Raw genomic sequence first — 11,096 nt, 5'->3', positions numbered from 1 at the left:
GAGCAAATAAATTGTTCAGCTGAAGCTATTACAAAATCTATTACAGCAGGAAATTAATTTCAGTTCTTCAATTAATTTAATTAAATGACTAATTCAGTTAGTTTAGGCTTATTTTAAAACCTTGATCTGGGGACTGAATCTCCAGGTTCATATATTTTATTTCTGTTATTCTCTACTTCTTCCAGGTCTCCAAGTTCCAAACTTGTCTAAGTGGTAATTTCATTCAGTTTTGACACAGACTACTTGGTGTGTCTTGCATCTCTCGTTTTTCTGTTTAGCCCATGTAGACTTAAGTTCCTGGGCTGAACAGTCAAGATTTTTTTGTGATTTGCTCTGTAACTAAAAGTTAATTTTTTTCTTTCTTTTGTTCAAAGGTCCCCATAAAATATGGGGAAATGGCTGAAACCAAGTATCATTTAACAGCAACTGGAGGATCAAAAAGGAACAGTGACAAGCTTCCAGATGAATATGCTCCTGCTGACATCCTAAATTTTCCCCTCTTAGCACTAAATATGTTGATAACAAGAACTGTGTTCTCTGTCAGGCCAGCTTGGGCTGAGGCTGCTTTCACCTGAGCAAGGTCAGCAGTGCAGAAGATTTGGGTGGCACCTCTAGAGGAGACAACTTGATACAGAGCACAATACAAAAACAAGATATATACAAAAACCAGTTTTGGAGCTATTTCTAACCTTCCTTTTATTATATTCTAATGGGAGGGGTATTTAAAAATCTTAAGTACTTGAAGGGCTGTTCAGCTGCTCTCATGCACACTCTGTATGAATTGTTTAGCTGATGGCTCTAACACCAGACCTTTTCCCCATGTCTGCTGTAGGGTTTTGTGTAACACAGCCCCTGAAATTGTATCACAGCACCAGCTGTTACTGTCATCAGCTCCCTGAGACAGAGCTTGAAGGAGTGAAACACAGAAAATGAACCTATTTTTTCAGAAGTATAGGTGCTTATGGAACCTGTGGACCATTGTTAAGCAACAAAGCAGTTAAATCTCAGCATGCTAAATATATAAAATTATTTTAGAAGACTTGGAGTTTTGTAACTATTGAGATTATACAGTGAAATTTCTAGTAGTTTACATCCTATGGAATATTCTTCTACTTCAAAAACTTTTTGTTTTTAATTTTGAAAAACTCTGCCAAAGAAAAAAAAAAAGTTTAACATTTCCTAGGTTTGATTTTCCTTATTCCCAAAAGACAAAACTCAAGTTTTTTTCTTTACCAAAAATAATAAGGAATTATGAATTTTTTTTTTAAAGTATAAATGAACTCTTTTATACAAACTCAAGTTTTTTTTCTTTACCAAAAATAATAAGGAATTATGAAAATTTTTTTTAAAGTATAAATGAACTTTTTTTCTGAGAAATTTTGAGTTCTGAATCTGCCAGTATTCTTTTATGATTTTTCTTAGCAATAATATACTTGGAATTTCCATTAAAATGCAGATTTAATTCAGAACCATTCTATCTGCCACAGGCTGCTGTACATTCTGTAGCTGGTTTTCACTCCCACCTTTTCATCTCTATTTATAGCGAAAAAAATTGTGAATTTTATTGCTAGGAAATAAAATATTAATACAGAATTAACTCCAGTGAAGCCTAAGGATGAATATTATTAGAATATGGCACATTTATTTAAATTTCAAGAACAATTTTGATAACTAGACACCTGCTATTCCAAGGAGTCTTTAGAGAAGATGCAATAAAAAATATAATTACATTCTGGGATAGAATCCACTCCCAGAACAAACTAGCCCAGTGATGACACTGACTCTTGGTTCTGCTTGGGTTTCATGCTCAATATAACCTGACACATCTGAATTTTTGCCATCTACCACATAACTCTGATGGAACATAAACAAAATATATTATCTAGATAAGACATGTTATAGGAGATAGGAGACATGTTATAGTTGATAAAATTAAGTCTCTATCTCATAGGAAATGGGCAATTTCAGATTACAAGCAATTGAATTTCACAAGTTTGAAGTGTGTGAATTTCACAATTTCACAGTGTGAAATGGAGATGCTGCTATAGTCTCTCTGTGTAGGTGACCTGTTTCTCTTTGACCACCAGTGGCTGGACCTGAAGCAACAAAGGGCTTTGTTCTCCTAAAACTGAGTTCTTAGAGGTCTCTGGCTTCTTGTGTCTGAACTCCAGGTGAGCCTTCTATCCTTGCCTGGATACCCAGTTATCCCAATTATCCCAATTTCTAGAAGGCACTGTAGATCACTCTCTCCTAGGGAATACCGTAACCATCCCAGACCTCTCAGACTTCAGGGAGGAGGTTACTAGGACAGAACAGTTTCTACACGAGGGAGAGTGAAATCCTGGTTCCATGGGAATCAGTGGCACAACTTTTATGGATTTCAAAAGGATTATAATTTTCTCTACAGCTTTATCTCACCTTCTTTTGATGTAAATACCAAAAGATCTTCAATGACAGCTGAATTTTAATTTCATCTAAAGAGAGCAGTTCCAGTAGAATGTATTAGGTTCCTGTTGACCCTAATAAGCTAGGCAAAAAAGTCAACAGCAACACAGCTGTATTGTTTGGAAAGTAGACACATAACAAAAATGATAGCATGAAAAAGGTAGGATTTTAAAAGGAAGAATCAATTGACATTAACAGTACAGGAGAATAAAATACATTTGTCATTGCTTTTAGCTTCCATTTATGCACTTTAGAGAAAAGCCAAAGACTAGAAATACTGTCTGCTCTAGGCAAGTTGGAAAGACTTTAGAATATGTGGAAGGAGTTGAGACTTCTGTCCATATGCACTAAAAACCTACATTTCTGAGAGTTTAATACTCCATCTGTTCCCTTTGCTGAGATTAGCAGGCATGTGTGATTCAGACAAAGCATTCTATGCTATCTTAAATGATGACCCCCAAGAAAATATTAAAAATAGAAAACTACTTCTTGATCATTACCCTTTTTAAGCTTTAAGGAGCTTAAAAATCCCTTTGTAGCTGAATTTCCAAGTGTAACTGAACACAGGACAAGAATGAATTCTTTGAAACTCAGGAAATTAGAGCAATTAATTATCGGGCTCACAGGTAAGAAAGTGTTATTAATATTGGCTTAGAGTGACAGTGTAATGTCAGAATAAAGCATTAGTGATCAGATCCAAGATGCCTGGCTTTGCAGCGTCATTCCCTTCTATTCCCTGCTGGGTAGGGAAGCAGGGGCTGGAGAATGACTCTTCCCCCACCCAAGCAGCTTGTGTGCTGGTGGGGTCCAGCATCAGCCCACCTGGAAGAGGAGAAGCTTGGAAGCCCTGGATCTCTTCTGGGTTTTGCTTCCCTCGCCCTGCTTGACTGCAGTCCCTACATTGTTTTGTGGGGTTTTTTTATGAAGCATCAGCTCATTTTTTTTATTTCAAGCCATACCCTGAAAAGAAGGCACACCTTACTTTTGTTAAGTACTATTCACTTGGTAAGTTCAACATATCCCTCGAGCTCAGGCACACATTTTCTGCTCACCAGCACACACCAGACATCTCCAACAGGTACAATGGGAGGACACCCCACGTCTCATTTCACAGGGCTGTTGTGTGTAAAAGGGATAGATGATTCGTGAAGCTGTGGGTGAAAGGCTTGGCTTTATTTCTACCCTCAGCTTCTCCTCATTGTTTGCCTCGAAGCATTTATGTGCAGGGTCTGCTGCACACCACGACACAAGTATCTGTGTGCTTGCTGGTGGGGCTCCAGTTACAAGTGACTCTACTGTGCTCAGAAAAAAGGGTCTCCAATTCTTGCTCCTGGATCCCAGCTGAGACATTAAAATTATCTGGTCATGCAATTGTCCACTTCAATGTCCACTGGGACACTGGCAGTGCCCAGGAGTGTGTCCTCCTTGTGGGCTGCTTTCCATGTGAATGTCTTGTCTTTGATAAAATGTGTAATAAAGCAAGATGAAAAGGTGGACTATCTTTTCAGGAATGGAATCAAAATTAGAGGAAGACAGGTGCTGAATATTTGTATAAAATATAAGACTGTAAGAACTTAATCTTAACATGGATGTACTTAAAAGACTATCAATACTTACTCATTAAACCTTATGAAATCACCTTGAAGGAAGATTAGAAAATTGGGATTTCTTTCACTTCTCTTCCTGCTGAAGCCAGATGTTGATTAGAAAAGTATGAGAATGAAAAATCCCGTACTCTTGCTTCACTTAGGGTCTGATGGCATCAGCCAGCACAGTTACATCAAAGCTGGGTGCCTGATCCCTTCTCCGAGCTGCCTGTGGAGCCACTTCTCCCTGAGCAGAGGCACAGCAGCAGCCTACCCCCGTGGTGAGGTGGCTGCTGATTACTCAGGAGAAAATGGCTCCAAATCTCTATCAACTGCTCATTTTCACAAGACACAGGTCTCTCTGCACCTTACTGTGCCATAGTTCTGTGGGATTCTGCAAGTGTAGTTTTGTTGTTACATCTGCTGCCTTGGGAGGGAGGCAGGGCTCTGCTTCAGCTTGCAGCTTCTCTTTCCCATCAGTATGCATTAATGAAGTGGAATGTTGTTCTGTTGCAGGGTACCAAAGTCCCATGGCATTTACAGTCTAGGAATTGCTGGTTTTTACAAATGGTTTCTGTTGGGTTTTTTGAGACCAGATGGTAACTATTGAAATAATCCATGATCCTAAACAAATAGGACTGCTTTTCTCATTACTTGGACAATAGAAACACTGACATAATTTCTGGCCATTAAACAATCCCCTGTAAAGAGACAAAATCTTTCTGGAAAATATTACTGGTCTTTGAAGGAAAGAAAATCAGAAGTTGTCCACTGAATCTGATAAATTGCCTCTGGACTTCCAACCTGGTTTTGTTGGCTCTTGTGTTGATCCTCCTTTTCCTGGCATTCTCTTTTCACTGTTTTTCCATAACCATATAATAATAATATTTTTGTGTGTAAATAACGAAATATGTCTAGAAGCCAGAAAAACAGGATTCCTCTTTTGCTTTCAGCTGGCAGAAATTTTTCAAGAGAACATACTTTGTCAGACGATCAAGCTTTGCAGAAACCTGCACTTTCCAAGGAATATCTTGGTTTCCATGAAATGAGGAGAGGAGCCTTTCCTGCCAGCCTGTTCCCCATCTCCCCTTGTCCTGGCAGTTCTTGTGTGTCAGCTTTCCTGCCCTCAAGTTTTGGAGCCACCAAAAGCCCCTGCTGTGAGAGTGCTTTGATTGTTTCAAGGCCTTCTGGTCCTGAAATAATGTTTTTGGAAAATATTTGCATGGGAGCTGGTGAGCTCTGATCATACAGCACTTCATTTGTGCTCGTGTTTCCTCAGCAAGTCTGAAAGAGCTGGCTCTTTTGCACAGACCTCTGTTGTGTTTTCCCTATTTCTCTCTATTTCCCCATGGGAAACTACAGGAGGGTGAGATGTTCTTTGCTGGAAGATTCACATCATTTTATAACACTGTGGACAGTAGAAAATTAATCTCTGCCGGGGAATGTGATCCACTGGGCAGAGATTCTTCCACCCATCGCACAAGAATTTGTTCTGGCCTGAGAGATCCACTTTCACCCCAGAGCCCTCCAGGCTGCTTCTTGTTGTGCTTTTCCTCCCCTTACTTCCTCATCCCTGGACTCCTTCATTTGTGCTGCCCTTCCTGGCCAAGCTCTGCCAGCAGTCCCAGGCTCCACATCTCTTGTGTGTCTCAGTCTTAACCTCCAGCCCAATCTCCTTGTGAAATCTCAGACTGGAGCCTCATTCCTTGCTTCTCTCCTCTTTTCCCAGACTCAGCTTTTCAGCCTGGGTCTTTCCTGTTCTGCTTTGCTACCACCACCTTTGCTCCTCCTCCATGTACTGCTCCAGCTCTCTGTCACAAGCACACCACAGCAGCATTGAGTGAACCACATACCAAAGAATTTTTTAATAGAATTTTGGGTTTAGGTTTCCTAGAATTTTACTGAATTCGATGCAAAATGCCAGTGGGAGAGGATCAAGCAGGACCTGTGACCTGTGTCTTTCTGCCCAGCTTGTGGTAGCTTGTTTTCAATTGTGTGCCAAAACAGGGAAAGGATAAACTGGGATCCTGGGAGCTGCTTGTCTTGGCCTGGATTTTAAATGAGTCTTTAGACAGTGTAAACTTGGGGTTGTGCTCAGGTGCCATGTGTGCTGGACTGTGCCTTTGCAAAAAAGCCCAAATTGTGCTGTGATGATTTCTTTGCATCAGTTTGCAGTGTTGGGGGAAGCAGGTGAGAAAGGTGTTAGAGTGAAGCCAGATTCCTTAAAGAGAAGTAAAGAAAAATACAGTTCTCTATCTTCCTTCTCAGTAATGGGTGAATGGAGAGAGCTGTATCTCTTGAAAATAACTCATCTCGAGTCTTATACCAGACTTGGATAGAACATCAATCGCTCAGAGGTGAAAATATGAAGTGGTATATGGATGCTAAATTCTGACAGTGCCTGTACAGATTACAGGCCGCACAGCTTCTCAGGCTGGGCCTGAGAAAGTAGTCTGGGAAAAATATGAGAAAGAATTAAAACAATCCTCAGGGACACAAAACAGCCTTGCAGGTGTTGTTATGTGTTCCTTGTTTTCCTTGCAGGAGAAAGTCAGGGGGGTGGTGTACCCCACTGACCAATGATGGTAATGTAGCAGTTTACTAACCAATAAGAGTTTCCTTTCTGTACTTTCCACGTATCTGTCTATAAAGCAGGCCTGGCTAGCAATAAACTAAAGGATCCTCTTGTTCTGACTCCCTGAGAGTCTGTGTCGTTCCTTCCAGCCGTTCCCAATCGGAACGACAGTGGTAGGCAAGGGACCAAAACTATTTCCAGTATAAGTCATGTTTTTCTATGCATTTGTTCATGCTTAGTTTGTCTGTACATCTTTTCATGCTTAGCAGAAAGTAAAAGATTTGAGTTTTTCATTACTGGCCATCTTCAAATGGGCTGTGGGAAGGGACTCTTCACTTTTCTAGCACACACTGATGGCTATTTAACAAAGGTAATACCAGTCAGGATAATTAACATCAGCATGTCAGAAGAAAACATTCTGATAGATTTCCATTCAGCAGCTCTTACCTTCTACCTTGAAAGCAGAAGAAAATGCTTCAGCTGACACTTGCTTTTATGTTGCTGCTTTGATCTCCCAACAGAAATGGATCTATAATAGCAGTAGTGACTTCCCTTGCTTCCTTTACAGAGAAGAGACCTTTTCAGTAACATGATTTCTTGACAAAAGAAAAAGGACATAGCGCTCCTTATTTTGGGTCATTGCACATTTCTCTCTTTCCTCTAAATTTTGTGGATGGACTCCCTCACAGGCTGGCTGAATGGTGTTCACTTCCCAACTTGTTTTTGCATCAAATGAAATGAATTTTCTTAGCCTTATATACCCCATCCTCCCTCTGATACATACTTCTGTTCTTTTGGCAAAACAAAATTCTGCAGGAGTGTTAAGGAAGGCTGTTGCCAGTTGCATTTTTTGTTGAAAAACCTATTTTCAAACTCAGTCCATCCACTATGCCATACTCTTCATCCAACAAAAGGGTTGGATTCAATGTATTTGTGTTTTGGATAACATAAATTCAAAACCAAGCCTCATTTCAGGGTATGTCTTGAATGTGCTTTCATAAAATGGTTGGACTTACCTAAAAAAAATGTTTGTCATCTAAGAAAATGTTTGTCATCTAATGAAAGACAAAACCAAAAACATACAGACATTAAGATCTGTTGAAGCAAATAATTTTCTTCTAACTGATATGAAAAGAAATGCTTGAAATACATCAAAGCTACCACTGAAATGGAATTCATTGTCATTTTAAATAGATGGAACTGAGAGGCGTTCCAGTCTCTCAGGATTCTGAGTTACAGTTTAAACACTTTCATATGAATACTGATTAGAGAGCAGTAACTTTATGTCCTGTAGTTGATCTTGAGAGCAAGTAACATAGATGTGATCCTTCAACAGAGTGTATTTAGAAATTTTTCCTTAATTTTATAGTGTGTACAGCACTCATTGTGCTCTTCTTTACAGTCCTTTCTATAAGGACATCGTGTTTTCTTTCATAGAAATTCCTCCCTGAATTAAAGATTTGAAAAATAATCTGAGAGACCTCAGAGACTGGGAAAAAAAATAAAAAAAAAAAGATGTTTCTTTCTACCATGTGGCTCCCTCTCCTGGAAGGACATATTTTCAGTTCCTTGGGCTTTGGAAAGTTTCAAACTAAAGTTTTTTAATTTTCTGGATTAATTTTCTGTGTTAAGCTGTCATGGTAATTGCTGGTGTAGGAGTATACAGTCACTAGGACAGCAGCAGAGCTGAGCAGGATGGAGACCTCATTCCCTCAGGAAAGGCAGGAGCTGTAGGCATATCCCAGTCCCATCACATGGCAGTGGTGAGCTCTGTACATCTGACACAGCTGTCTGGGCCCTGCAGGGCTGTGAGGTCTCTGCAGAGTAAAAGAAAAGGGCAGGCTCTAAGCACGTAGTCCTGGATTTCCCTGGCCTCTGTGCCTAAATCTAAATCTAAATCTAAATCTAAATCTAAATCTAAATCTAAATCTAAATCTAAATCTAAATCTAAATTTATGGCACTTGAATATTTTAGCCACTCAAATCCCTCATTAGAGCTACCTCATAATTCTGCTCCAGAAGATCCAGAAGGACACAGCTGAACCCTTCCTGTTTCTAGGAAGAATTGCCAAAGATGATCTCACATCCCCACAGCAGAAATGGCATCCAGTATGGTTAAGACCTTTTTTCAAAGCACAAAAATTACTGTCATTAAATATAATAAAACGTTATTTTATTTGAAGATAAGACATGGTGGGAAGCAGAGAGGCTAAGTTCAGAATTAAGTGGAAATTCTTGAGAGGAAGAGGGTCTTTAATACATGGGCATTGAAAGTGGGCAAAAATGGAGAGGTGCAGAAGGAAAGTTTAAAAAATCTTCATTAAATTCTGATATAAACAGACAGAAATTTATCTCATAGCATGAGAGAAAGCTCATCATGTGCAGTTTTGCAAGCTTGTTGCAAAAACCCCGTTTGCTATTAATACAGTTCATCCAGGTAACAATAAGCTATGGCTGGACCAACACAAATGTGTTTAAATGATTTTTTTTATGTCTAGTCTTGCTGGTTTATATTAAGCAAACCACTCTTATTTCGGAAGGTATGATTTAACAACAGAATTTCAGATTCTAAATACTGGGCCTGGGTGTTTTTTTTGTCTCCTAGAAGCACTCCCTTCTCTTCAGCCCACTCTAAATACATTTCTAACTTTTCTGGCAGGAAATCTGCAGCTCTCAAATCCCTGGAGAGAAAACAAGGTTTTATTTTTGCACACACTTGTGGATGTGTTTGCATTATGTCTCATTATACTTCAGCACATTATTTAGCTTGGAAGATTGAGGCTCCTGCCATCCATGGACAGGAAAAATCTGTTTTCTGTGTTATAACTGTTATCCTATGTATGTTTTCCTGTAGGTGTGGCTTGTCATTTGTAAAGGGATATATATCCCAAAGCTGTTGATGAACGTGGGGCAAATGAACTCTCACAGCCACCCCTTTTAGTTATAGGTTAATGTGTATATGCCACATAATGAGCATATCACAGTGTGAAAGATTAGAAGGTGACTGCATTATTTTAATGGAATGAGTTTTGGAATAAATGTCTTCAAGAAAAACACAAGCATATTTTCAGCATCTTTTACATCTCATAGTATTCATTTCTGAGCTGATTTAAACAGTTGATAGGAAGTGAGAAAATTATTTTTGAAGTGTACTAAGTGGAAAAGATTTAATTTGGTCTTCTCAGCTAGTACAAATAAATATTCCTTCTTCAAGGAGAAAAATAGTCAAATAATTGGTTCATACATATGTATGCTCTTTAAGAACAGCAGCATGAAAACAGAGAAATATGTTTGTGGTGTGTGTTGCCAGGGGAATATTTATTTTTAAAGAGGAGACAAATTACAGTGAGACTAATATGAAGTAATGAAGGATCCAGAAAAGGCTTGTTGTCTGGATCTATTAGTCTTCAAAATAAAAAGAAAAAGTGGAATAAAAGACTGGTAATATGAAATGGTATTATTTTTTAAATGTAGTTCCCACTTTTTGACCTGTAGGATTCAATATTGCTGCTACAAGCTTTAGCAGATGCTTTATCTAGAAGAAAATAATGAGAAGAAGGCAATGAAAGTTAGTGCTACGGTCTGAGAGCACACTGTCAGTAACATATATTTTCTCTGATTTCTCTGCCCACACTGTGTGGTTATGCCTCCCATTTGCAAAAAAATAAAAATCTATGACACTTGCTCAAAGCTGTGCCTATAAGAGGGAAAAGCATTTCAGAAATCTCTTTAAAATATATGTTAAAACACAAGACAAGCAGCCTTACTTTATTTTATTGGCTCTTCAGTACTAATGTGCACCTCTGAAAAATGTAACATTAAGCTCAGTATTGAAGAAAGAGGAATGCTGGCTACAGGAAACACTCTGAAACACTCTGGTGGACTCGGTGGGGCTTCAGCAGACTGAGCATTTCCAAGCCCTCTATTTCCTGAGTCTGTGGCTCAGCAGTGACAGAGCAGGTGGAAGCCCAGGGGGATGACAGCTCCCGGCCGAGGTGGGGATGTGTCTGGGGCAGCTTCTGGCTGGACTTTGGAAGGGCAGTGATTGTCCAGTGTCAGTCAGAGTGTTGTTGAGCAGGGGAGGATTTCTGTGCTGCAGTGCTCACAGATGTGCCCAGATGTTTGCACCCCACACAGGAGCAGTGAGTGCCCTGGCAGACCTTGGGGAAGGCAGGATTTACGGAGAACCACGCGGGGTCTTGACAAGGGCGTGCAGAAGCAGCCACCCAGCTCTCATCATGTTTGCACACTTCATTTCAGCTCTCCACATCTGCCTTCAGCTGGACTCTGCAGATGCAGTGATCCTCTGCTCAGAAGCAGCCTCGTGTGCTCCTGCTGGCCTGAGCTGGCCTGAGGACGAGGCACAGGTTACAGCTGCTGGTGTGCCTGCAGCAGGCTCTGCCAGCCCTGGGTGTTCAGATATAAACAGGAAGTTTGTAGCTATATAGATGTTTGACATAATTGAATGTAGAAAAATAATCCATAAATCT

Source organism: Parus major, chromosome 4 (assembly GCF_001522545.3).
Source record: "Parus major isolate Abel chromosome 4, Parus_major1.1, whole genome shotgun sequence".
Lineage (NCBI taxonomy): Eukaryota > Metazoa > Chordata > Aves > Passeriformes > Paridae > Parus > Parus major.
Note: the sequence above shows the minus strand (reverse complement) of the source record.